General features: G+C 35.4%; 1 protein-coding gene across 6 annotated transcripts in view; it reads right to left on the bottom strand.

Annotated features, from left to right (window-relative positions):
• RFX3 (regulatory factor X3) overlaps positions 1–27,269 on the bottom strand; it is a 342,491-nt gene that overhangs the window by 226,756 nt on the left and 88,466 nt on the right. The gene's annotated exons all lie outside the window — the stretch shown is intronic.

Below are 27,269 nucleotides of genomic sequence, written 5' to 3'. Positions count from 1 at the left end.
AACTTAAAAACTCACAAAATTTATAGAGGAAACAGTTCCAGGAAGAACATATGACTTGCTTAATGGGGTTTATAATAGTAAACATTTTAAAATGTGCAGTCTCTGCTAGTAGCTACATTATACAATTGTCTGAATACTTTAAATGCCTATTTGCATCTAATAAAAGCAGAAAAAGGTTTTATAAAACAGATGTACACATTTCTTTGCCTATGCCTGACTAATGTATTTTGTGCTTTACTTGTATGTTTTCCATATGTGCACACATAGTATAATAATTAAGAATACTGAAGTCTTGGTCTACATTGCCTGAATTCATACTCTGGTTTTATCACAACTATTAATAATAACCATGATATTAGGCCAGTTATCAGTTATCTAACCACCAATGTCTCAGTTTTTTCAATTGTAAAGCAGGAATAAACCATAAAATGAGAATAAGTAGTTTCTACCCCCTAAAGCAATAATAAGGATTCAGTAAGTTTACAACAGTGTTTGATGCATAGTAAGAGCTCAATAAATGACAACTATTATTACATATCATTCATTTATAATTACTTGAGGCTTATTAGTCAAGACAATGATTTTAATTATTTTTAATTAGGTGACATCAATTAAAACAGGATATCAGCACAGGAAAACGGGTTGCTTCCAATTCTTAAGTGTTAACAAAATTGCTCAGAATTTCTTTGAAAGCCAATGTCAAAACAAAGCTGAGGCAATTTCTCTTCAAAGCAGGAGACAATGATCCAATGAAAAATGATTATATAGAGTGTTTCTGGATCAACCAACAAATTTAATACTGTCATATATGATAGAATATTAAAGTTACACATCAGGGCTATACTGCTGCCTTCATCTATTCCTCCTAAGTGCTTCATTCAACTAGACTTTATGGATTTAAATATTATAATTTAAAAATGACAAAACATTCATTTCTAAATTTGTTTTTAAATGGATAAGAGGCAGCATTCAGCAGTATATCATTTAAGCAAATTCCACTTGGTGAACACAAAATAAACGTGGAACATATTTCACATTTATTTTATGCAACTTCAATGCTTTCAACACTGCATATATTACTAAAAGTACAAAAATAGATGCTGTACTATCAAATTGTAAAGAATACCAAATTGATATAATTATACTTTATAATTTCTTACAAATTTCAAAAGGACAAGTTTTTTTTTTTAATTGATTTCATGTGTCTCTTATGTGCTCTAAAGAATCAGGTAAAACATATATTTTTACTAAGTAGCTCCAAATTTTCATGTTTTAATAAATACTACTTTTTATAATGAAATGGGAGCTTCAGCTATTTGACAATGACACTAAAGACTCTTCAGCTGGACTGAATGAGCATGTGCCTGAATCAATATGGTAATAGGATACCAAAACAAGTTTGACTTACTCTATTTTACTGTTTCTGAAGTAGGTGAGAAGATTTTCTATACTTTTAATAACGTAACTAAAATTTCATCCCTAATGTTAGCCATTTGCAAACCACCTTTCTCCTCTCCTCATACTACACAGGCACTTTTTCTTCACACTCAAATTATAAGGAAGCTGGTCACAATGGCACAGAAGAGCAGTGTGAGTAAGCCTAGCTGGACAGAAAGCAGAAAGGAGGCAGAAAGCACGTAGATGTCTACAGCTCTGCTTGTCCTCTGAGCGGCCTCTCAGCCTCCACCCACCCGTCAGCCAGCCAGATGTAGATTAAAGCTCTCAGCACGTGGGCTGTCTTTCTCAAGCTTTTTGTAACTCTACCAACCAGCAGCTTTCACCACTGGGAGAAGGACTGAGGCCAGGAAAACACTCATGCACAAGCAGAGTATTAATGAAACAGTCTATGGTTCACTGAGCATAATGTCTACCAAGAAGATAACAGAAACCTGAAAACAGAAGCCCAGAGCAAAAAAAGAAATCTAAGATAGCTCTGAAGACTGAGCAAGGTCATCAATTATCATCATCTTCAAATATTTACCTAAGCTTTACCACTTACAAGATATGCATTATTTTATTTGATTCTCACAACAGTCTAATGAGAATATAGTGCAGATATTTTTATTAATCACTATATTTTGCAGGTGAAAAAACTGAAGAAACCCAACTGAGACTTTCTTAAGATCACTTTAATTAGTAAGTGAGCAGGAACTCCACTTCTATTTCTCCAAAACTAATGGCAAATTTCAGTCTTCCAGATACATTGCTGTAGCCCATATAGAAAAAGGAAGAGGGGTAAATTGAAAGAAGCAGATTCCATACTGAACAAAATGAGCAATTATTCTTATAAACCACTGTATTTTTCCCTACCTACCTTTAATTATCAGTCCCACTCCTTTTATTCCTTACCTCCCTTCATTCCTAGTTCTTTCATTCCGATGACCCAATGGCCAGAAACCATTTTGTCCATTTAAATCCCTTAGATACAGATCTTCACAACCAAAAATAACCCTAAGGCAAAGCTGAAACCAGCAACTGTGGACCCTTCTCTTCTGTTAAGATCTCTGGCTATATGAGAAACTGACCTAAGGAGTGATGAAATTTGTGTAAATTTCAGAGGCAAAATTTTTTTTCAACCATAAACCAAAAAAGCAGGCAGGCAATAAATTATCAATATAGTATCTCCCATTCCCTGCAGGCTGGACTCATTCAATGACTGACCTAGACAAACCACTGAGAATGATAAGTCACAATAAGTGACAAAATAGGATATTAACCTCTCAAGTGGGGTTCCCCTGGTGGCTCAGTGGTAAAGAATCCACCTGCAAATGTAGGACATGCAGGTTCAATCCCTGGGTCGGGAAGATCCCCTGGTTGAAGTGGCAACCCACTCCAGTATTCTTGCCTGGGAAATCCCATGGATGGAGGAGCCTGGCGGGCTATAGTCCACGGGGTCACAAAAGAGTCTGACACAACTTAGCAACTAAACAACAACAAACCTCTGAAGAACTACCTAGATTACTATATTACGTGTTTACAGTCTTTCCGAACTCAAAGCTCACGAGGTCTTGAGGAGTATGTCAAAACGAACTAAGTGGAAGATGCTAGCAAAAATAATGGAAAGGAACCTCTACTGATTAAATGCAATTGCTAAAGAGCTGAATATCTGTCTTTCATCTAAAACTTAAAATGAATTTTAATATAAAAAAAAGGAATATTTAAATTTACATACATTTAACTCTACAGAAATAACTACTGTTAACATTCTTCTAGTCTATTTTATGAAAATATATGACAGGAGGAGTGTGTATTTTTAAAACAAATACTATCTAGTACTTATCACTGTACAGGATAGCAGTTGATTAAAACTCTTAGCATTCCAAGTCCTTCCCCTATATGAAATCTGATCATCCCACTAACCCAATGACAGAGGAATAAGAGATAGCATCCTTATTTCACAGGTGAGGAAATCAAGGCATGTATTTGTTTACAGTAGTTGTAGATAAGCTATATGACATAAATGAAATATAAAAAGCAATCCTGATAGAATGATGCTGTCTTCTTTACACATTTCCTCCCATACAGTTTCTCTTTCTCTGCCTCTCTGTTCTTCTCTCCCCAACACAATGTACATGAAAGATTATCATGTTAACTCCAGCAGGGAAATGGAGTCCACCAACAGGGTCTGTAGTCCTGTTGAGGGAAACCATGCACTCCAAAACAAAAAAATACTGTCGTTTGTTAGAAGTGAACTTTCAGGTAAGAAAAAAAAAAAAAATGGTAGGGGAGAAGGTATTTGGGAAAAGAGCTGATTTGTTCTTTAGAATAGAAAAGGTACCTAAGAAAGGACAGGAGTGGCTACAGAAAAGACCAGTGAAACAGGAATATGGAAAACAAAAGTCCATCTGTGGCAATTACTCCAGGTGAAAGATCTTTAGTTAAACCATTCTGATGTATATACCTCTCACGTGAGAGGACTTGGTCTTGTTTTAGACCAATAAACTTTCCCCTACATTACCAAATTGATCCCGAAGCAAATGTGGGTTTTCTTCGTTTTTTGTTGGTGGTGGTGGCGGCGCATGTGTGTTTGTTTTTAAAAAAGAAATGATCTAAAGGCAAAGGCAAAAACGCTACGATACTTCTGCCGTGGTATGGAGTGGATCTGCCCCAGCTTATAGATTTAGGGTTTGCAATATAAATTAATTTTGAATTGTTAGACAACAAAGGAGAAACCCACTACTGCCTTAGAAGCACCTTCTCTCTACTGTTTGATACTACTGGGAATAAAAGATCTTCAAATTGATTTACAGATCAAATTCAACAACTTGAATCACTTATTATGCTAGTTAAGGAGATTCCATAAAAAGTCAGATTTATTTACAGTTCTACCCAATTTGTCTACTTGCTTAGGAGGCAAATAATAGGTATTATGGAGTAAAAACATGGTTTTTAAGAAATAAGAAGACATTGACTGAGCACCTGCTGTGGGTAAGGGTCTGCTACATACAAGGCACATTGAGAGGCAAGGAGTTTTATAAACTTGAAGAGCTTCAAAAGGAGAAATGTATTTCAGAAACATGATTTCTGTATGATTTTAGTGTAATGCCTGACCAGACTGTCACAATGGAGTTATATTTTTAAAAGTACAGAAAAAGAAGCTTTATAAAAATAGTATTTTTTTCAGAAAGCTAAAGATTTGCAAGAAAACTGACAATCTTGAGAGGATAAAAGATGAAAACAAGTTATTTCCTAACTTTAGGACTATAATACAGACCGCTGCTGCTGCTAAGTCGCTTCAGTCGTGTCCAGCTCTGTGCGACCCCATAGACGGCAGCCCACCAGGCTCCCCCGTCCCTGGTCTTTTCCAGGCAAGAATGCTGGAGTGGGTTGCCATTTCCTTCTCCAATGCATGAAAGTGAAAAGTGAAAGTGAAGTCGCTCAGTCGTGTCAGACCCTCAGCGACCCCATGGACTGCAGCCCACCAGGCTCCTCCGTCCATGGGATTTTACAGGCAAGAGTACTGGAGTGGGGTGCCATTGCCTTCTCCGATAATACAGACTACTCAAAGTAAATGGAAACTCTGGATAACCGCAGACCACTTTTGTAATATCAATCTACTACTATCCAAACATATGCTAAGAATTCTACTCAGCTTTAAAACAATGAGTGGATGTGTATGAACTGGAGCTATTATTACATTGACATTGGGAATGTAAAATGGTGCAGTCACTTCAGAAAGTTCTTTGAAAGCTTCTTCTAAAGTCAAACATGCACTAAGCATTCAGTTCAGTTCAGTCGTGTCTGACTCTTTGTGACCCCATGAATCACAGCACGCCAGGCCTCCCTGTCCAACACCAACTCCCGGAGTTCACTCAAACTCACGTCCATCGAGTCGGTGATGCCATCCAGCCATCTCATCCTCTGTCATCCACTTCTCCTCCTGCCCCCAATCCCTCCCAGCATCAGAGTCTTTCCCAATGAGTCAACTCTTCACATGAGGTGGCCAAAGTACTGGAGTTTCAGCTTTAGCATCATTCCTTCCAAAGAACACCAAGGACTGATCTCCTTTAGAATGGACTGGTTAGATCTCCTTGCAGTCCGAGGGACTCTCAAGAGTCTTCTTCAACACCACAGTTCAAAAGCATCAATTCTTTGGCACTCAGGTTTCTTCACAGTCCAACTCTCACATCCATACATGACCACAGGAAAAACCATAGCCTTGACTAGATGGGCCTTTGTTGGCAAAGTAATGTCTCTGCTTTTTAATATGCTGTCTAGGTTGGTCATAACTTTCCTTCCAAGGAGTAAGCGTCTTTTAATTTCATGGCTACAATCACCATCTGCAGTGATTTTGGACCCCAAACAAATGGGCATATGACCCAACAATTCTACTCACAAACAAGTATTCATTCAAGAAAAAAGAAAACATTTGTCTAAACAAAGACTTGAACACAAAATTCCATACCAGTTTTGTTAACTATAGCCAATAACTTGTGTTGTGGTATGGTCATTACATGGAATATTAATCAGCAGTAAAAAGAAAAGAACTATTAATATCATGACAATATGGATGAATCGCAACATTATGCTGAGCAAAACAAGCCAGACAAAAAAGAGTGCACATTGTACAATTCCATTTCCTATGTTAGGATTCTAGAAAGCAGATCAGTGTTTGTCTGAGTCTGGGTGTCAGATGTGGGTACGACATTGAGTAAGGGCACAGGACGTTTTTGGAGGGGTATAGAAATGTTCTGTAACTTAACTGTGGAGGTCATGGTTACATGGATATAAAATTTTAAAAAATTCAACTGAACACTTTTAAGTAGTACATTTTAATATATGTATTGTGCATTTTATAATGCATGTACGTCGACTAAAGCAAATTTAAAAGATTTTGGAAGTAACACAATTAGAACAAGGAAATAAATATCCCCACTATATGAACTGCACTGTTCATATCATATCAAGGTAATAGTGTCTACTTATGTGAATATCTTAAAGCAAACTAAAAATTAAAGAAATTTAAGAGGAAGGTAAGTTGAACGGTGAGTGTGTGGACAATGCTATCATGTATGAGAAATAACTGAATGTCTTCTTTAGTGACAAGATGAAATAGGGAGACATGTTGCCCAAATACATATGAAGCACTTCTGTCTAGTGGAAAGAAAGAGACACCTACCGGGTGGAAGTTGTTATAAACACACGAATTTTCCCCTCAATAAATGGAAGACAATAACTGCTTTAATAAGTGCTCAAATTAAAAATCAAATCATATTTGAATATTCACTATATCCTATATAAAATGGAATGTGAACCTTCTAAGAAAGTAGTTACTGAGTTCTCATTGCTAAACTCTTCCTGTCAGGCTCACTGGAAAGGGAATTAGATAGGGTGACAGATTAGATGCACTCTAAGAGTTTTTTCTTAGGGTATATTAATATTTTATTCCCTTTTATACAACTTGAACTAAATTTTACAATTTCAAATTACTGAACTTTATACTTGCTACAGGTACCATGTCTTTCATATATTGGTGTTTAATAATTTTTTAAAAATTGTGCTCTGCTTTTTAAAATATATGGCTGTTCATCACTAACATACTTAATGCAGAGTTCCTGGCTGGTATAAGCCACCTAATGGTAAAATTCTACAGTATGGGAAAATAAAATATACTTCAGAATGACTCACATGATCCTAAAACTGTTGACACAGGAAAAAAATAACAAGCTGTTTGTCCTAGTGATAGAAAACAACTGACCAGGAAAATTGTGCTTTTCCTACTTTTCAGAGGAAAACAATAAGTCCCCTATGTTAGAAATAAAAGAAAGTTTAGTCTTTAAGTATGTCTTAAAGGTGAGGTGGCTGTAAAGGATGATGGCATATGTGATGAACATTAATCACGTCCCTTCACATTTACTCTCCCCCCTTTTCTCTTCCCAGAAGATAACATTTTAACTTGGGGATCCAAGGATGTTAACTCCACCCTTTACTTCAGGAATGGATCACACAATCCAGCATGATTCAACAATTACGACTTTCAACTATCATGGCCATGGTGATTAGTTCTGAGGTGAAGTATGACCTAAACTGCTTGAATCAGAATAGATACCAAGACTTTGTTGGAAATACTGAGGCCAATACGCCTTTGTCCAGGGGAGATAAATACGGAAATGGTCAGTCTTAGGATCTACTAGAAGCCAAATCAGAATCAAGACAGCGGAATCAGAATGAAGCCAACATCAGGAAACCAGAATAAAGAAAGGAAGTCACAAAGCCAAGGGTTCATTCCCAAAGTAGCCCCATTTTGGACTCTGGGGTTACATTAGTTAATGTATTTCATTTAAGGCTAAAATTTATTTCATATTTTAAGAAAAAAATTTTTATTACTTGCAATAAAAACTGAGAAGGCAGGAACTTCATGCCAAGGGAAAACAGACTAGAATGCACAAGTTGTGTATCAGACTTTTGATTTTGTAATTTATTGGCAAATTCACTATTAAAGTAATTCTGGTGTTAAACAGAGACATAATCTAAGTTCCCATTCGTTGGACATCTTTTATTTGTCCTATGTTGATATTTCATATAAGCACTTATTTTAAAACTTGTAAATGGTTTTAGATCTATTCTAACTTACTCCTCCACAGGAGCTCCAGACTTAAAGGGTCTGGGCCACATTTCTTGAATTGGTGAGGTGAAAACAAGATGGTGCCATCTCTATTTTCAAGCTGCCACAATCAATTAGAAATTGGGTGAAAGAACCTTCAATCTCTAGAGTTCAGCTCTAACTGATAAGTGAAATGTGGACATGTAGGTAGCCTCTGCTCTACAAAGTTTCTCACTATTCCTCTTGAATCCTGTTCCAATTCCCAAATATATCAGAGCCCTGAGAACACAGATATAGAACTTTTAATAACCAGACTACAAAGCTACGAGACAATAAAGTTGTTTAAAAAAAGTTACTGTTAAAAGCAAAGGACCCCAGTATTAATGTGACTCATCATTTAAAATATTTCGTTTAAGAATTATATAGAAAAAAAAATTAAATACTGGTAAGAAAATATAATAATTGGCCTCACCACTTTGGAATTTTGAGAACCATTGAAGATTCCTGTCTAAGTTCCTCTGATAAAAAATATCTATAAGAAATAGGACGTTGTCTTTGGTGATCTTCAGGTAAAAATCAATTTCATTTTGTCTACATATCACTTAATTGAGAAAAAATTCTTAAATATTCATAGTGTCTATAGAAAAATTTTAGCAGGACAATATTTTACCCAAAATGAGGGAGGAGAAAGAAATATCAGTTACACAGTTGAATGTCTTATTAATTTTATAAAAAATGTATTCAGGCTTCCTAATATAGAAATTGTAAGCAATTTCCATGGTCTATAATTCTGTGTATAATTTCTCATCCACAATTGGTTTATGACTAACTAGAGATCAGAATTTAGGCAATATTTTGAAATATGTCTTAAATAAAAACATTTTGTATTTTTTAATGGTTTCCCACTAATTGACAAAAAAAATTAAAAAAAAAAAAAGGAAACATAGTAGAATAAAAGGCCAAAAGCCATTTGATCATGGGCAATTCATATTCTATTTCTATATTATCATATATTTCCTCCAATGAGCCTGCATTATGTTTGTAATCTGAAAAGCAAAATCCTATATTTTAAAATGAATCTAGGCATGTAGAATATGATTCCATATATATAAACCAGTCCTACCTTCCATATTTTTCCCCATGTGGGATTAAAGTTAACTGCTCTTTCCAAAATGGTAGTGGAATACTTAAAGCCACTTGACAGTTTCTTTACCACCACCTTATTGACGACTGGCTATTTCAGCAGCTTAACTATAATGTGCCCAGGTGCTTGGGGTTGGTTGAGCTTCTTGGATGTGTAAATTCACATTTTATTAAATACAGAAAATTTCAACCACTATATCTGAAATAATTTTTATGCCCTTTCTCATGCTTTCCTTTTGTGACTCCAGATAACCAAATGTGAAATTCTTTAGGTCCCTGAATCTCTGGTTCATTTTTCTTAGCTTTTTTCTTTCTAGGTTCTTCATATCAAATAAATTTCATTAGTATGCTTCAAGTTCAGTTATTTTTCTATTATCACCAATAAACTGTTCAGATCAGATCAGATTTAGGCTCAACCAATAAAATTTCAATTATTTCCAGTTCTAGAATTTCCATTTAGTTCTTTTTGTATAGTTTTCATTTTTTTGCCAAGATTTCCTATCTGTTCATACATAAAGACCACAGAATTTTTTTTTTTTTTTTGAAGTCCTGATTTGGGTGTGCATACTTAAGTCTTTGTCAACTAAATCCAACAGTTAGGCCACTGCAAGGTCTCTTTTTATTTTTTTCTTCTTCACTAGGGAATAAAATTTTTCCTGGGTTATTCTGTAAATTTGTTTTTTGCATGTCTAATAATTTTCATTGTATACTGAACACTGTGGTAATAAGATGTAAAAGTGACCATATATTTGGTCATGTGACAGTAGATTTGCAGTGTGAGGATAAGACATATAGATATAAAGCAAACATGCAAGGTGAGGAAAATATTACTAGTAGCTAGGCTGCTCATGGCTTTACTGACAAAGACTTCCAGTTTCTTGTGAGGCCAGGCTATTCTTTGGGATTTCAAGAGCTATGCCAATATCCAATGTATGTCAAAACTATATAAGGAAAAGGTATTAAATTGAGGAATAACTCAAATAAATAAAACTAAGAAATAACTCAACTAAAAAGAAAGTTTTCAAAATCCAGACCCCAGTAATCAAAGATATGAATAATATTATTAAACATATTTTTAGTGAAAAGATAAATGCTTTCAAAAGATAAGAGCATTTATATAAAGATTAATATATCCTAAAACAAATATTTTTCAGTAATTCCTCCAGGGAAAAATCTGCTGTCACTGGACCTTTAGTTCCAAAATTATTCAAAATACTTCATTCCCAGTGACTGGTTCTAACTACCTTTTTTTTAAGCAAAAAATTAACCATTATTGGAATAAACTTATTAAGACAACAAATATATTTAATCTAAAAAAAAAGAACAGAGAGAAATTCTAAGTCACATGTGAAGTAGAAATCAACTTCTGAAGGGAGAAAGGATAGGAAATTATAACACCAAACTGGAATTCTATTATTCAGACATGTGAAAAAGGAGATGTAAAAGGCAATGAGTCCAAGCCATAAACTCCCTAAGAATCAAGCCAGTTACCTCAAAATATGACTCAATTCTGATCACCCATGAAGCCAACTATTCCTATTTAGTTAAAAAAAATTAGTTCCTAATTGAGTAATCCACATTAAGAAGTTTAAATAAAAATGACAAAATCTTAGCAGTTTTCTTTATAGTATTATTCAAAGTATCCATTTTTTTCCAAGCAGCAAGTGAGAATGTCAAAAACATTCTTGCTGTAGATATTTAGTTGTTTTCTGCCAAATTAATGAAAGGAAAATATTGCACTTTGAATTGGTTAATTACCATGAATCCTTCTGCAAAGGGCTCCTGCTTGCAGAATTAAGCCAGCTCTAGTTGGCACACTGCCCTAATATTCATGGAGACCAGACTATAGGCTCCACTGTACTTGAGAGATATTCAGTTTTTGGCACCCATTCATCAGCTTACAAATCATCAGTTCTAACCACTATAGACACTCAACTGTCTGAAGCAAACAGGGCAGAAAGCACCTGCATTTAATAGGGATGTACCACATTCTGCTTCTTTGAAATTTTAAGAGCTAGACTTAGAATACAGAATGAACAAGAATACCCTGATTTACGTATCTTCTAGAAACTAGAGCTACTTCAACAAAAATCCTCTAGTGACAAAGCTATTTCAAGGAAAACCACTAGGAACAAGGCAAATTCAGGAAAGGAGGAATTTGGAGAAGTTCTTTTTCTCAGTTCAAGGCCAGGGTGAATGGCCTTACACAGGCCTCTTGAGAACCTACATACAGAGCTCATATTTTGCCACTTCCTAGAATCCAAGACAGATAGGTGCTGATCTGGCAATTTCCAAACCTGATAAAATAACCATACCATCACTCAAACTTAAGCTCATGTCTCCTTTCTCTGTCATGCCATTCCCTTCTCTACTGAAATTATAAGACATGAAATGCCTTCTCCATGTTGGATGACATACTGATGTACTTCTTTATAGGAATATGTTGTTCATTATTTGAAACATGTACTACATCAGTCCTTTATTTGGGAAAGAAAGAGTAGACTGATATAGAAAATAACTATTAATTTATCTCTCTTCTTTTTCTCCTCTTTCTAAATAAAATGGGGGGTGGAAAATGATCCTGAATCAAGACAGATAAATAGTAATTAACCTAGGAATGCAAGATGGCTTCTCTAAGATCCACTTCATCTGGTCCTCAGGAGTAAAAACCCTCAGGCTCCAAATATCTCACCTTCTCATACAGAGTCTTGCATCAAGGAATGAAAAGAACACAGAAGCCAATAGTTGATCCTAAAAAGGGTTATTTAACACCAACTGCAACACTGGTTTACATTAACATCTAAGTATTAAAGCCACGGAGAAGGAAATGGCAACCCACTCCAGTGTTATTGCCTGGAGAATCCTAGGGACTGGAGAGCCTGGCAGGCTACCATATATGGGGTCGCACAGAGTTGGACACAACTGAAGCGACTTAGCAGCAGCAGCATTAAAGCCATAAGCAATTTTTCAGGATTAAGAAAAAAACCTTAATTTCCTAGTCAAAAACATTTAGAGAACATTAAACATACAAGCTTTGAGAATCTGACATGATAAATCTACACAATCTTCCAAAAAACTGAAGCTAACCCAAATGACAACCAAGATGCTTAAAGCGTTTAGAAATCACCACAGAAACAGCATACAAATAAACAAAAGAGGCCAGGAAAAGAGAAAAAGGGAACAAAGAACAGATGGGACAGAGAACAAACAGTAAGATGACAGACTTACAATGAACCATGTCAACAACCATGGTAAATGTAAATGATCCAAACACTCCAATTAAAAGACACATATCATCACATTCCTAAAAAAAGCAAGACCCTACAATATGTTGTCTCTGAAAAAGGTACATTAAATATAGACACACACAGGGTAAAAGGAAAAGGACAGAAAGACATACCACACTGACACTAATCAAAAGAAACCTAGAGTGACTATACTAATATCAGAAAAAGTTGATGTCAGGATAGAACAGTTACAAGGAATACAGAGGATAACTTCATAATAATAAAGTAGTCAATTCATCAAGAGAACATAATAATTCTAAATGTTTATGTATCTGAAAAAGAGCTTTAAAATACATGAAAAAGATAAGAAAGATATGGATAAGAAAGCTGTGGTACATATACATAATGAAATATTACTCAGCCATTAAAAAGAATACATTTCAATCAGTTCTAAAGAGGTGGATGAAACTGGAGCCTATTATACAGAGTGAAGTAAGCCAGAAAGAAAAACACCAATACAGTATACTAATGCATATATATGGAATTTAGAAAGATGGTAACAATAACCCTATATGCGAGACAGCAAAAGAGACACAGATGTTAAGAACAGTCTTCGGGACTCTGTGGGAGAAGGCGAGGGTGGGATGATTTGACAGCATTGAAACGTGTATATTATCATATGAGAAACAGATCGCCAGTCTAGGTTCGATGCATAAGACACGGTGCTCAAAGCTGGTGCACTGAGATGATCCAGAGGGATGGGATGGGGAGGGAGGTGGGAGGGGGGTTCAGGATGGGGAACACGTGTACACCCATGGCTGATTCATGTCAATGTATGGCAAAACCACTACAATATTGTAAAGTAATTAGCCTCCAATTAAAATAAATAAATTAAAATTAAAAAAAAATAAAGTCTATGTATTGGTCAATGCATAGACTGCTGAAGTAGTTTTTAGTTAAACAAATACAGACACCAAGCCTCAAAAAAATAAATAAAATAAAATACATGAAACAAAAACTGACTGGAAATCAAGGTATAGAATATTCTGGTCATAAAACAAGTCTCAAATTTAAAAGGATTCAAGTCATACAAAGTATATTCTCTGCTCACAACTGAACTAAATTAGAAAACAATAACAGAAAGATCTCTGGAAAGCTCCCAAATATTAACTAAATTAGACACTTCTTAATAACCAGAGTCAAAGAAGAAACAAAAAGAGGAGGTAGAAAGTATGTAATGGAAAAAAAATGTAAACACACCATATTAAACTTTGTGCAATGCTGCTAAAATAGTAATTACAGGGAAATCTATAATAGACAACATCTGTATTAGAAAAATATAAAGGTCTCAACTCATTGACTTCACCTTCCACTCTACGACCAGAAAAAGAAGGGTAAATCTTCTGCAAATTAAGGGCAAAAATTCTGCAAATTAAGCAGAAGAGAGTAAATAAATAATAAAGATCACAGCAGAATTCAATGAGGTAGAAAACAGTAAAATAAGAAAAGTAAATGAAATAGAAAGCTTATTCTTTAAAATGGTCAACAAATTGATAGCTGTCTAGATAGATGTGTCTGATCAGAAAGAAAAAGATATCAAGAATGAGAAACACGACATCACTACAGAATATACAGATCATATGGGAATATTATAATAACTTTATACCAGTAAGGTTGACAGCTTTGAAAAAATAATCAGTTCCTTGAAAAATACAAATTACCAAAGTTTACACAGAAAATAGATAATGAAAGTAAACTTTTAATACAGAAATTGAATTTGTAGTTAAAAACCTTCCCACAAGAAAAATCCATCCCCGGGTAGTTTCACTGGAGAAATAAGTCTAAAAATTTCCCCCCAAATTACAGAGGAATGAATACTTTCCAATTTATACTATGAGACCAGCATTGCTCTTGATAACAAAAACAGACATAGATATTTTAAAAGGAAATCATATTAGACCAATATTCCCCCATTAAATATAAAAATTCTAAAAAGCTGAATCCAACAATATCCATAAAATATAATGTATCAAAACCAAGTAGAGTCAATTATGGGTTTCAAAACTGAAAGGGACAGTGAATTAAATGTAATTCACCATGTCAAGAAACTAAAAACAGAGAATCTTATGATCACCTAAACAGGTACCAAAAAAGTACTCAATAAAATCCAACAGTCACTTCTGATAAAACCCTCAGCAAACAAGATAAAAAAAGAACATTTCTTTAGCTTGATAAAGTGCATCTATGACAAACCTACAGTTAACATCATACTTAATGGGGAAAGACTGAATGCTTCGTTTCTCTATGATCAGGAACAAGTTAGAAATAGTTGCTCCCATCACTTCTCTGTTGCAGTTGAGCAAGAAAAGGAAATGAAAAGGCATCGAGAAAGGAAGATATAAAATTTTCTTTATTCACAAACAACATGATCTTCTATGTAGAAAATCAGACAGAATCTATAAAATAGATACAAGAACTAGTAAGTTTTATAAGGTTTCAAGACACTAAGGCTCCTTTAAGAACTGCTAATCTAAGGCTGGGACATTGAAAATATAAGATGAGCCTTAGGTATCTTATAGTGTCAATAAAAAAGAAAGTGCTGGGAAAAGGGAAAAAAAAAAAAAAAAGATGTAAGTCCAAGGGACACAAAACCCAACCAAACAGAGCTCCCAATGGCCAGAACTAGAGTAAGTTGAATAACAAACAATATTAAAAAAATCAATCATATGTCTATTTACTAATAACTAATCATTGGAAGTTGCTATTAAAAGCCAATACCATTTACAGTAGCATCAATACACATAAAATGCTCAGGAATAAACCTGACAAAAGATGTTTAAGACTATAAGTTGACAACTACAAAACCCTCCTGAAAGACGTTAAAGACATATGTAAATGGAGAGGTATTATATAGTCATGAGAGATATGACTCAATATTGTTAAGATGTCAGTTCTCTCCAAATTAATCAAAAGATTCAATGCAATTCAAATCCAAATCCCACTAGTCTTTTTTGGTAGAAACTGACAAACTGATCCTAAAATTCATATAAAAATGCAATGGATAAGAAAGCTGTGGTACATATACACAATGGAGTAGTACTCAGCCATTAAAAAGAATACATTTGAATCAGTTCTAATGAGGTGGATGAAACTGGAGCCTATTATACAGAATGAAGTAAGCCAAAAAGAAAAACACCAATACAGTATACTAACGCATATATATGGAATTTAAAAAGATGGTAACAATAACCCTGTGTACGAGACAGCAAAAGAGACACTGATGTATAGAACAGTCTTTTGGACTCTGTGGGAGAGGGAGAGGGTGGGATGATTTGGGAGAATGGCATTGAAATATGTATAATATCATATATGGAACGAGTCGCCAGTCCAGGTTCGATGCACGATACTGGATGCTTGGGGCTGGTGCACTGGGACAACCCAGAAGGATGGTATGGGGAGGGAGGAGGGAGGAGGGTTCAGGATGGGGAACACATGTATACCTGTGGCGGATTCATTTCGATATTTGGCAAAACCAATACAATATTCTAAAGTTTAAAAATAAAATAAAATTTTAAAAAAATGCAATGACATAGAATAGCCAAACAACTTTGAAAAAGAGGGCTAATAGCATTACCTGATTTCAAGATTTACAATGAAGCTACAATAATCAACAGTTATTAGAATGAAGAAAGACAAACAAACCAACAAATGGAACAGAGAGTTCCAAAACTGACCAATATATAAATGGAAAATCAGTTTTTAACAAAGATGCAAAGGCATTTAGTGAAGAAAGGATAGCCTTTTAAACAAATATTTTTGGAACAGTTGAATGTTCACATTTTAAAAAAATGAACCCTCATCCATCTCATACCATATACAAAAACTAACTCAAAATGGATTGCAGGGTACAGGTTAATGACTCTGAAACTGCTTTACATGTATACTGTGGTTGAACAAATAAACATGGTGTGAATCATGCTTCTCACTGATGGAGAGACACCTTATGAATAAACATTATTCATTACAGAAGAGTCAGCAATATCAGTATGAATTCAGAATTAGACTAATATAGATAAAAATGGTCAGATGCAGAAGTAATTTTAGATGTGTATACCATAGGTTAGCATGCATACATATATTTCCTGGTTGTGCTTGCTAAAGGAACCAAGACACAGTGACACCCCACTAGCAGAAACCAGCATATCCAATGCCCACATCTTGGTTTCTACTAAATAACATATGCCCCCAAATGTATCTAGGGCTCCTTTGAGAACTGGCTGATTCTAAGGCTGGGGCACTGAAAATAAACATCTTGTAGTGGCAGAAAACAAAGAAGTACTAAAGGGGAAAGAAAGGCAGGAAAAAAAAAAAAAGAAAAGTTAAGTCCAAGGGATACAGGAATCAACCTGAAAGAGTTGGAATGGCAAAAACTGGGGCAAACTGAGCAGCAAAATTAAAACACAGTATTTTATTATAACCAAAAGTATAAAATTAATATACATGAGTTCATATTGGTATAATAAATTATTGAAGAAATAAATAAGAGGGGGAAAAGAGAAAAATAATACCATTTATAGTACTGATCTTTCAAAATAATTTCAAACAATTTAAGTAGATACTCATTTCCTGGAAGCATAAATCCTCCCCCTGAACCCACCTCACCCCGCTACCCTCTGCCTCCCTGGAGAAAAGCTATACTTAGTAACTTGCTTCCAAAGAATAATGCATGGAAAGGGTGAGAAAAAGATTAACTTTACAATGGAAAAACCTGTCAAATATCATCTGGGTGGGGTAATCAAGGTTAAGGAGTACCAGTGATAAAACATGTTGACACCATGTGTCTACTTATCTCTGCTTCTCCCCAAAATTATCCCAGTCAAAATAAGAGAAACATCAGACAACCTCAAATTGAGGGACATTCTACAAAGAATCTGACCAGTACTGCTGAAGACTGTCATAGTCATTAAAAACAAACAAGGAAAGACTAAGAAACTGTCAAGGATCAGAGGTGACTAAGGGGCTATAAGGCCTAAACACTATATAAAATCCTGGATTGAATTCTAGAATAGAAAACAGATAGTTTAAAAAAAAAAAAAAAAAGGTGAAATCTAAATAAAGTCTGAAATGTAGTTAACAGTAATGTAACAACACTGATTACTTAGTTTTGACAAATTTACCATGTTACATAAGATGTTATTAAGAGAAAGTGATTAATAAACTCCTTTACTGCCTTTGTAACTTTTCTGCAAGTTGAAAATTATTTCAAACCAAAAACTTTATTATGAAAGTAGACTGTAGACACAAATGTCAAAAGTAAAACCATAAAACTTATAAAAGAGAATATGTGATGAAATAGTTTAGATTTTGAGTTAGGTAAAGACTTTTTTTTTACTTCCCTAGTGGCTCAGACAGTAAAGCGTCTGCCTGCAACGCAGGAGACCTGGGTTCAATCCCTGGGTTGGGAAGATCCCCTGGAGAAGGAAATGGCAACCCACTCCAGTAGTCTTGCCTGGAAAATCCCATGGACAGAGGAGCCTGGTACGCTACAGTCCATGGGGTTGAAAAGAGTCGGACATGACTGAGCAACTTCACTTTCTTCCTTTCAAAGACTTTTTTAGAAAGATGCTACCACTAAAATCCATCAAAGATAAAATTGATAAATTAGACATTATCAAAATTAAATCTTCAGCTATTTGAAAGACACTGTGTTTGGGAATGAAAGGACAAGCTGACCAGGAGAAAATATCTGCAAATCATATATCCAGTACAAGACTTTTATCAATAATGTATAATGAACTCTTAAAATTCATTATGGACCATAATGAAAGCTGAGCACCAAAGAACTGATGCTTTCCAACTGTGGTGCTAGAGAAGACTGTTGAGATACCCTTAGACAGCAAGGAGATCAAACCAGGTCAAAACTAAATGAAATCAACTCTGAATATTCACTGAAGGATTGATGCTGAAGCTGAAGCTCCAATACTTTGGCCAACTGATGCAAAAAGCTGACTCGCTGGAAAAGACCCTGATGTTGGGAAAGGCTGAGGGCAGGAGGAGAAGTGGGTGAGAGAGAATGAGATGACTGAATGGCAGCTTTGGCTCCATGGACACGAGTTTGGGCAAACTCTGGGAGATAGTGAAGGACAGGGAAGCCTGGCGTGCTGCAGTCCGTGGAGTCGCAGAGTCAGACATGACTGAGTGACTATACAACAAAAAAATTCAATAACAACAACTTGATTTTTTTTAATGGATGAAAGAGTTGAACAGTGAAGATATAAAGATGATAAATATGCACATGTTCAAAATCATTAACCTTAGGATGATGCAAATTAATACCATAAGGAGAAACAACTACACATACAGTAGGATGAATTCTATTATACCAAGTGTTGGTAAGGATGCAGAGGAACTAGAACTCTCATACTATGCTGGTAGAAATATAAAAAGGTACCATTAGTTTGAAAAGTTTGGAATTTTTCCTAAAAATTTAAACATATACCTATCATGTATACCAACTATTCTACTCCTAGGTATTTATCATCCTTTCCTCAAAAGAAAACCTAAGTCCATACAAAGTCTTATAATATCAATGATCATAATTACTTTAATCATAATATTTAATAACAGGACATAATCCAATTGTCCATAAACAGGTGAATGAACAAACTAATTGTGGAATATCCTTATGATGAAACACTACTCATCTATAAAAGGAAATAAAATATCATTATCTGTAACAATATGGATATATCTCAAAATAATTATGCTGAATGAAAGAAGCCAGGCCAAAAAAAGAATGCATATTGTATGATTTCATTTTCATAAAGTTCAGGAAATGTAAACTAATCCATATCAACAATAACAGAGCAGTGATTGTAGGGGTTGGAAGGGTGGGATCTGGCTTGGTGGGACAGGGAGTGATGGAACAAAGGAAATATAAAGAGACACAAGGAAACCATTGGGTAAATGCATATCCACTATTTTGACTGCTGTTATGGTTTCACAAATATGTGCATATATCAAAGTTGTATACTTAACATATGTGTGTAGTTTATATCAAATATATGTCAACAAACCTGTTCCTTAAACAAATCAACAACCACAAAACCTGGAAAACCTGAAAATATAGTAAACCTGGAAATGAGAAGCCTGAAAAAAGACAGGATGGCTTTTGACAAACAGTAGATGGCACAGCAAGTGAAAACTGATTAGATTTGGTCTATTTGATTTGGGGAGAGAACTAGTACCCAAGCAGTAGAAATTAAAACTAAGCTGCATAAAATACATGAGAAAAATATCCTACAATTCCAGTTTGAGCTGAATGTGGAATAGACTTCTCTGTAGGGTAAAGGACCCTCACAAAGGAGTTCAAGCAGAAATTTAATCACCTGTTGAGGGGGATCCTAGAAGAAATTCCCACTTGAGATAGGAGACAGTATTTCTTGGTCTTTAAATGCACTGATTATAAAAACAGAACAGTTTCCAATTGGGGAGAAATTTATTTAATCATATTTATCAGACCATAAACCCATCAACACCAAATATTCTGAATGATTTAAAGTATTTGGGAATATATGAGCAAGGTTAATGAACTCATTTGTCAATCTTCAACTGAGTTATCCACACAGAGAAAGCAATAAGGGAGATTTCAAAAATAAATAGTTTAAAAAATATGTATTTATCTTGTTCATTTGTTTTAGCATATATTAAATTATTATAAATTTCTTGAGGGAAAGGAGCACTTATAATGTTTACCATGTAATTCTAAGTACTTACAGGACAATAACTAATAATAATAGCTACCATTTATTGAATATGTATTATAAGCCTACAAATTTAAGCAAAGAATTTAGAGCTCTTGAACTTTACCATACTTCAAGACAGCTATTATCTCCATTTTACAAATGAAGAATCTTAGGCTGAAAGAAGTTAAGGGAACCTTCTTCATATCTAGGATCTGAAGTCAAGTCTGTCTGGCTCCAAAACCCAATGATATAAGATTGCTTTCTAATTCACTAGGCCATCTGATGCTCACTATGTAATCTCTTTCTTCCCTATCCAAATATTTCCTATAATTCTAGCCAATTTATTTTTCAAAAGTACAAAATAATCTCATGTTACTTATCCAGCTTTATTTCCCTCAATGCCTTGTAACTCCCTACAAGTAGAGCCTAAAGTCATCAATGTGCTGAATGAGAGACATCCCTGCCTACTTTTCCAACACCATTTCCAATTATTTCTGCTGTATATTCCAAATAGATACTGGCAATTCTTTAAGAAATGCAATGCATCTGTACTTTCTATTCTCACCTTTCAGCATGGCCTTCCTCTTATTTTCAGCCTGGTGAAGGAACTTTTTGAAGAGATCTCTAGTCCTTCCCATTCTGTTGTTTTCCTCTACTTCTTTGCATTGATCGCTGAGGAAGGCTTTCTTATCTCTCCTTGCTATTCTTTGGAACTCTGCATTCAGATGCTTATATCTTTCCTTTTCTTCTTTGCTTTTCGCTTCTCTTCTTTTCACAGCTATTTGTAAGGTCTCCCCAGACAGCCATTTTGCTTTTTTGCATTTCTTTTCCATAGGGATGGTCTTGATCCCTGTCTCCTGTACACTGTCACAAACCTCCATCCATAGAGATCTCTTCAAGAAAATTAGAGGTACCACAGGAACACTTCATACAAAGATGGGCTCGATAAAGGACAGAAATGGTATGGACCTAACAGAAGCAGAAGATATTAAGAAGAGGTGGCAAGAATACACAGAAGAACTGTACAAAAAAGATCTTCACAACCCAGAGAATCACGATGGTGTGATCACTCACCTAGAGCCAGACATTCTGGAATGTGAAGTCAAGTGGGCCTTAGAAAGCATCACTATGAACAAAGCTAGTGGAGGTGATGGAATTCCAGTTGAGCTATTCCAAATCCTGAAAGATGATGCTGTGAAAGTGCTGCACTCAATATGCCAGCAAATTTGGAAAACTCAGCAGTGGCCACAAGACTGGAAAAGGTCCGTTTTCATTTCAATCCCAAAGAAAGGCAATGCCAAAGAATTCTCAAACCACTGCACAATTGCACTCATCTCACACGCTTGTCAAGTCATGCTCATAATTCTCCAAGCCAGGCTTCAGCAGTATGTGAACTGTGAACTTCCAGATGTTCAAGCTGGTTTTAGAAAAGGCAGAGGAACCAGAGATCAAAAGGCCAACATCTGCTGGATCATGGAAAAAGCAAGAGAGTTCCAGAAAAACATCTATTTCTGCTTTATTGACTATGCCAGAGCCTTTGACTGTGTGGATCACAAGAAACTGTGGAGAATTCTGAAAGATGAGAATACCAGACCACCTGACCTGCCCCTTGAGAAACCTACATGCAGGTCAGGAAGCAACAGTTAGAACTGGACATGGAACAACATACTGGTTCCAAATAGGAAAAGGAGTACGTCAAGGCTGTATATTGTCACCCTGCTTATTTAACTTCTATGCAGAGTACATCATGAGAAACGCTAGACTGGAAGAAGCACAAGCTGGAATCAAGATTGCCGGGAGAAATATCAATAACCTCAGATATGCAGCTGACACCACCCTTATGGCAGAAAGTGAAGAGGAACTCAAAAGCCTCTTGATGAAAGTGAAAGAGGAGAGTGAAAATGTTGGCTTAAAGCTCAACATTCAGAAAATGAATATCATGGCATACGGTCCCATCACTTCATGGGAAATAGAAGGGGAAACAGTGGAAACAGTGTCAGACTTTATTTTTGGGGGCTCCAAATCTCTGCAGATGGTGACTGCAGCCATGAAATTAAAAGATGCTTGCTCCTTGGAAGAAAAGTTATGACCAACCTAGACAGCATATTCAAAAGCAAAGACATTACTTTGCCAACAAAGGTCTGTCTAGTCTACGGTTTTTCCAGTGGTCATGTACGGATGTGAGAGTTGGACTAGGAAGAAAGCTGAGCACCGAAGAATTGATGCTTTTAAACTGTGGTGTTGGAGAAGACTCTTGAGAGTCCCTTGGACTGCAAGGAGATCCAACCAGTCCATTCTAAAGGAGATCAGTCCTGGATGTTCTTTGGAAGGAATGATGCTAAAGCTGAAACTCCAATACTTTGGCCACCTCATGTGAAGAGTTGACTCATTGGGAAAGACTCTGATGCTGGGAGGGATTGGGGGCAGGAGGAAAAGGGGACGACAGAGGATGAGATGGCTGGATGGCATCACCGACTCGATGGACATGGGTTTGGGTAGACTCCGGGAGTTGGTGATGGACAGAGAGGCCTGACGTGCTGCAATTCACGGGGTCGCAAAGAGTCAGATACGACTGAGCAACTGTAGTGAACTGAAGGAACTTTTTATCTTTCCAGACTCACTTTAAATAGTGCCTCCCCTTTGATGTCTTCATTGACATTTCAGCAACAATTAGATGTACCTTTTTTCCCATGTTCAGCACTCTATTCATACTAATTACTTGTGAATTTGTTTCTTGAAAAAAATAATCTCAAGAACAGTTATTCATCTCTGAATCACCAGTACCCAAGTCCAATTCCTGATATTCGAGAAAGGTTCAATAAATGTTTATTGACTAAATGAATGGATGGTGGACAGGTGGATGAATAAACAATTAAATGGCTATACTAACTAGCATTTAAATTAAACAAGAATAAGGAAAACGTAAGGGTTTTCCTTTATGTGGTACACAAAAGAAATTATACTGCCTATGACAGAGACATACTAGTTGCCACTATTATAACACACACTGCACCTTGCTAATTCTTTATGATTTCATCCTAAAGTATGTATTAATTGAAGCAACTATTATTATCTAGCCTATTTGTACAGTCCTATCAAAACAGTTTATTCAATCAAAACTAAGGAAGTATAATTTGATGCAAAAATTAATTCTCAAGACTATATAAAATAATTGGAAACCAGGGGATCTGTGAAGTACTCTGATTACTTGTCAAGAAAAAAGCCAGAGGAATAACCTTTCTGTGACCTCCTCCCACAAACAAAACTATTCACAGATTATACCATTTCAAGATACAACCTTGTTTAGAGCTCTCTTCCTACAGATTGATATGAGACATCAAAAAAAAAAAAAACACCTCCATTTAAAAATTCAATTCCAAGCTTCCTCAGTTCTTTATGAATTTAAATTATTTTTATGCTAGCCAATATATCTTTGACTAAGTTCCTAAAATCAGTCTTAATGTCTAACTGGGATAATTTATGCTACACTTTGGGGAGCTTCTTTTATTATATTATCCACTTGCACTGGGATGACATGGAAATAGCTTAGATCCTGTTGTTTTATGTTACAATCAGCCTAGACTTAATTCTTTTAAAAAATGCAAAATAAGATGGAACTTAGAGAAAAAAAGTCAAGAAGCTTTGAGAACCACTCTCAGCTAATGGAAAAATTATTTTAATTACAAGAGAAATGTTCTAAAGCAATTTTCCAGGTGAAAACAAAACATTACTTATTAGCCAAGGAAAATGACTTTCCTAAAGAAATGTTCACATGTTCAGTAATCCTTAGTCCATGAAATAAATGCCTTACACAGGTAGGTAGGTTAAAAAAAAAAATTCACACCTTGGCAATTTTCTTCTAAAACACTGCCTCACTATAGCAGTAACATTTTGATTTATGCTTTCTGAAAAACTAAAAGGTATCTTAAAAAACACACAAAGGAAAACTGAAGTGCTCAATAAAGTGCTCTAAAAGTATATAGCAGTCAACTTTGCTTTAAAAGGACAAAAGATGCCATTTTAAACCACATTAACTATAATCATCTTTTTTTTCCCCTGAAACATGATAGTAAAATGGGGATAATAACTGAATGATTTCAGAGTGCAGCACTGAAAAATTTGGGCTGTAAAATGAAAAGACAAAAAAAAAAAAAAATACTTTGGGGCTAAGATATCCATTAAATAAAAGGAGACTATTTTTCAAACGCTGATATAAATTTTCTCAGATTAGGCAGCGAACGCAGGATATGCAATTCGCTTTGATTTTTCTCTTTACTATCTTCAACTTTGTTCCTGAGTTTCTTTTTATAAACAAACAGGTTAACATAAGGAGGTAACTGATTGTTTAACTTATCACATTATGATCTTTCAAGGGAAATGTTTCAGCACATTCAAGTTCTGGCTTTCCTCAGCATTTCTCATCTCCTGCATGAAAATATGATATTCCATAAAAGGAAAGGACACCATGTATGAATTAAGAAAGAAGGGTTCATGAGAGAACTGGAATCTAATTATATAAACACACTTCCCTACAGGTGGATTTAAGTTCAGAAATCTCTGAAATCTCGTCTTTAAAGGCTAGCAGTGCTTTTTTAATTATGCTAAAAGTCCCTTGTCTGCTTGATCTCTCATGAACAATTTTAATCAAGCAAGCCTAATACACTCCGTCTCACAGACAACTTACCAGAGCTCTCAACTATGAGCTAATGGGAAGACAAGGAACCACAAGGATTTTTATTAAAAGGAAAAAAATGACCAGCCTAGAGATTTGGCCAGCAATAAAGCAAGATTAAATCACGCTTTTCCCCTACTTAGCCTACTTAACTTCAAGAACTACAGACCTGTAATTAATTTGCTCTTGAGATTTACTCTGTAAACATAAACATACCATTTAAAATATATTACATTCTTACAGCTCACAGTGGTTTTCCTTATTCTCCTTTCCCATTCACAGACTAATAATACCAACAACCAGTTTTTCGGACTCAAGAATAACCCCTAAAATGTATCTTCCCCTCAAGAGGAGAGTCACAAATTACTCTCTTTAGTCTATAAGAATCCTGATAAGATCAAAATGAATGTGAAACGATAATTAAATGGACCAACAATAACCCCATCTCCACCTTTCAGTCAATCCCCAAGTCCACTTGCTCCATCAGCTATCTCCAGTCCTCAGTCCATTCCAAGGCCCTCTGAATACAGCAGGCTATCCCAGTCTTCATTTTTCAACTGCTCTAAACTACCTCAACCCAACAGCCACCATTTTAAACTCCTTTCTGTTAATCAATTCAACCCATAGACTCCAAAATCATCCCGGTGGTTGCCCTGGTCCTAAGTGTCTGCGTGTATGCTAAACTGAATTGGGTTTTTCTCTCTACCTTGATCTCCAAACTGCTTTGGAATTCAAAATTCAAATTTTTAGGGTTTACCTGATTAGTTTCTGTGAGGTTGGTAGCATATTCTCAAGCCCCTCTGTGCCTCATTTCTTTCATCTGTAATACTGTAGGTAATAATACACTGCCTTAAAGAGTTGATGAAAGAATAAAATGACATAATAAATGAAACAGCTGATGTAAGAATTAAATGGCATACTACACCAAGCAAATGTGCACATTTAATGCATTTAGGCTTTCCTCCAGTGAGTCCCAGATCAGCATTTCCAGGCTCTTCAAGCATAATCTTTAGCACTTCTGTCAGAACCTTTTTGTTTTAATTTCCCAATGTCTAAACTCAGCTCCATCCCTCTTGAGGTTTGCCAGCTATTTTCATGCTAGGGCTCTCTGGGCATCTCTGTCTCACTCCATTTTTCTGGGCACTGAGTCACGTTTGCTTATTCATTAGAGGGTGCTTCATTTAACTTTCAGTTTTTACCTGCCTGGTTCTTTTCCTCATTAATGCTGTACTTTTTACTAACTGCAATCACGCCTCATCAGTTTAATTCAATACTTTTCTATTTACATTGATTCAAAAGACTACTCTTCACAGTTAAACTAAAAAACAGCAAATTACAGTATAACAGTTTAGGATAGTGATGACTGTAGCCCAGGAAAAAGCATCTGGTTAATTCTTACAAAATTGCTGCTGCTTCTTTTTTTTTAAACAAACATACACTATACACATTCACCTATCAGATCCTGGGATACTTCTGACCTGGTTGCTAGATGAGGTGTAAAAATTCAACTTGTTTACTGAAATGGTAGATGCTGAAGAGCAAAAGGGAATACTTGCCTTACAAGGCAGGGCAAAAAATAAAATTGAGAAATAAACTTTTAAGAAATGTTCATCAGTACTACTAAGACTGCAAATACATATACACAAATCCCTTAATGCCCCCACCGAAAGGGTTGTCTGATTTATCAACAAATATCTCAGATTAAGAGAAATCTCAATTCTAGCATTAGAAAGGCCAGATCTTTAATAGGGAATATTCCTATAAATCAGTAAGGACACACTGTTTCGATACTGTAACCATGCTCAGTGGTCATTTTTCCTTCTCCTTTCTACTTTTTTTTTTTTTTTGCTTTTTGTTAATAGTTTCTCATTCATTCTTACACAAATTTAAAATGCTTAGTGACACATTATTCTTTAGATAAATATTAATTATATGTCTTTCATAGACTCCATGCTTGGTAATTTTCCTAATGGAGCATAAAGTCTTCTCAAATCCTAGCATTAATCCCAACCTGTTTCAAATTACCAGGTTTTGAAGTTTTGCCTCAGGTTCTGGTCAAGGACAAATTAAGTCAAATAAAGTGCCATCAAGGACAGGTTTTCTTTTATTTTTTTAGTAACAGAAAAGAATAATAAAATAATATTTCTTAGAATTTTACCTTAAAAACTCTTATGAGCATCCTATTCAATTCACTCAGGCAAGTTTTATATTCTAACAATATTAACAAATAAATTACTGCAGTGACCTAATTCAGCACTTCAAGGGACAATGGCTGTAACTTTCTTTTCAACTCAACATTTAGTTTTAAAAGAGCTGCTATCTGTCATCAAAATCACAGTTTCTAATACCATTTTCCAGTAAAAGAAACCAGGGCCCCTCAGAGAAATGACTGATTCTAGGAGTAAAGCAGAAAATGTAAAGGTAAGTCTGATGCATCC

This window comes from Bubalus bubalis, chromosome 3 (assembly GCF_019923935.1).
Source record: "Bubalus bubalis isolate 160015118507 breed Murrah chromosome 3, NDDB_SH_1, whole genome shotgun sequence".
Classification (NCBI taxonomy): Eukaryota; Metazoa; Chordata; class Mammalia; order Artiodactyla; family Bovidae; genus Bubalus; species Bubalus bubalis.
The sequence above is the reverse complement of the archived record's forward strand: the minus strand, read 5'-3'. Positions and strand labels throughout refer to the sequence as shown.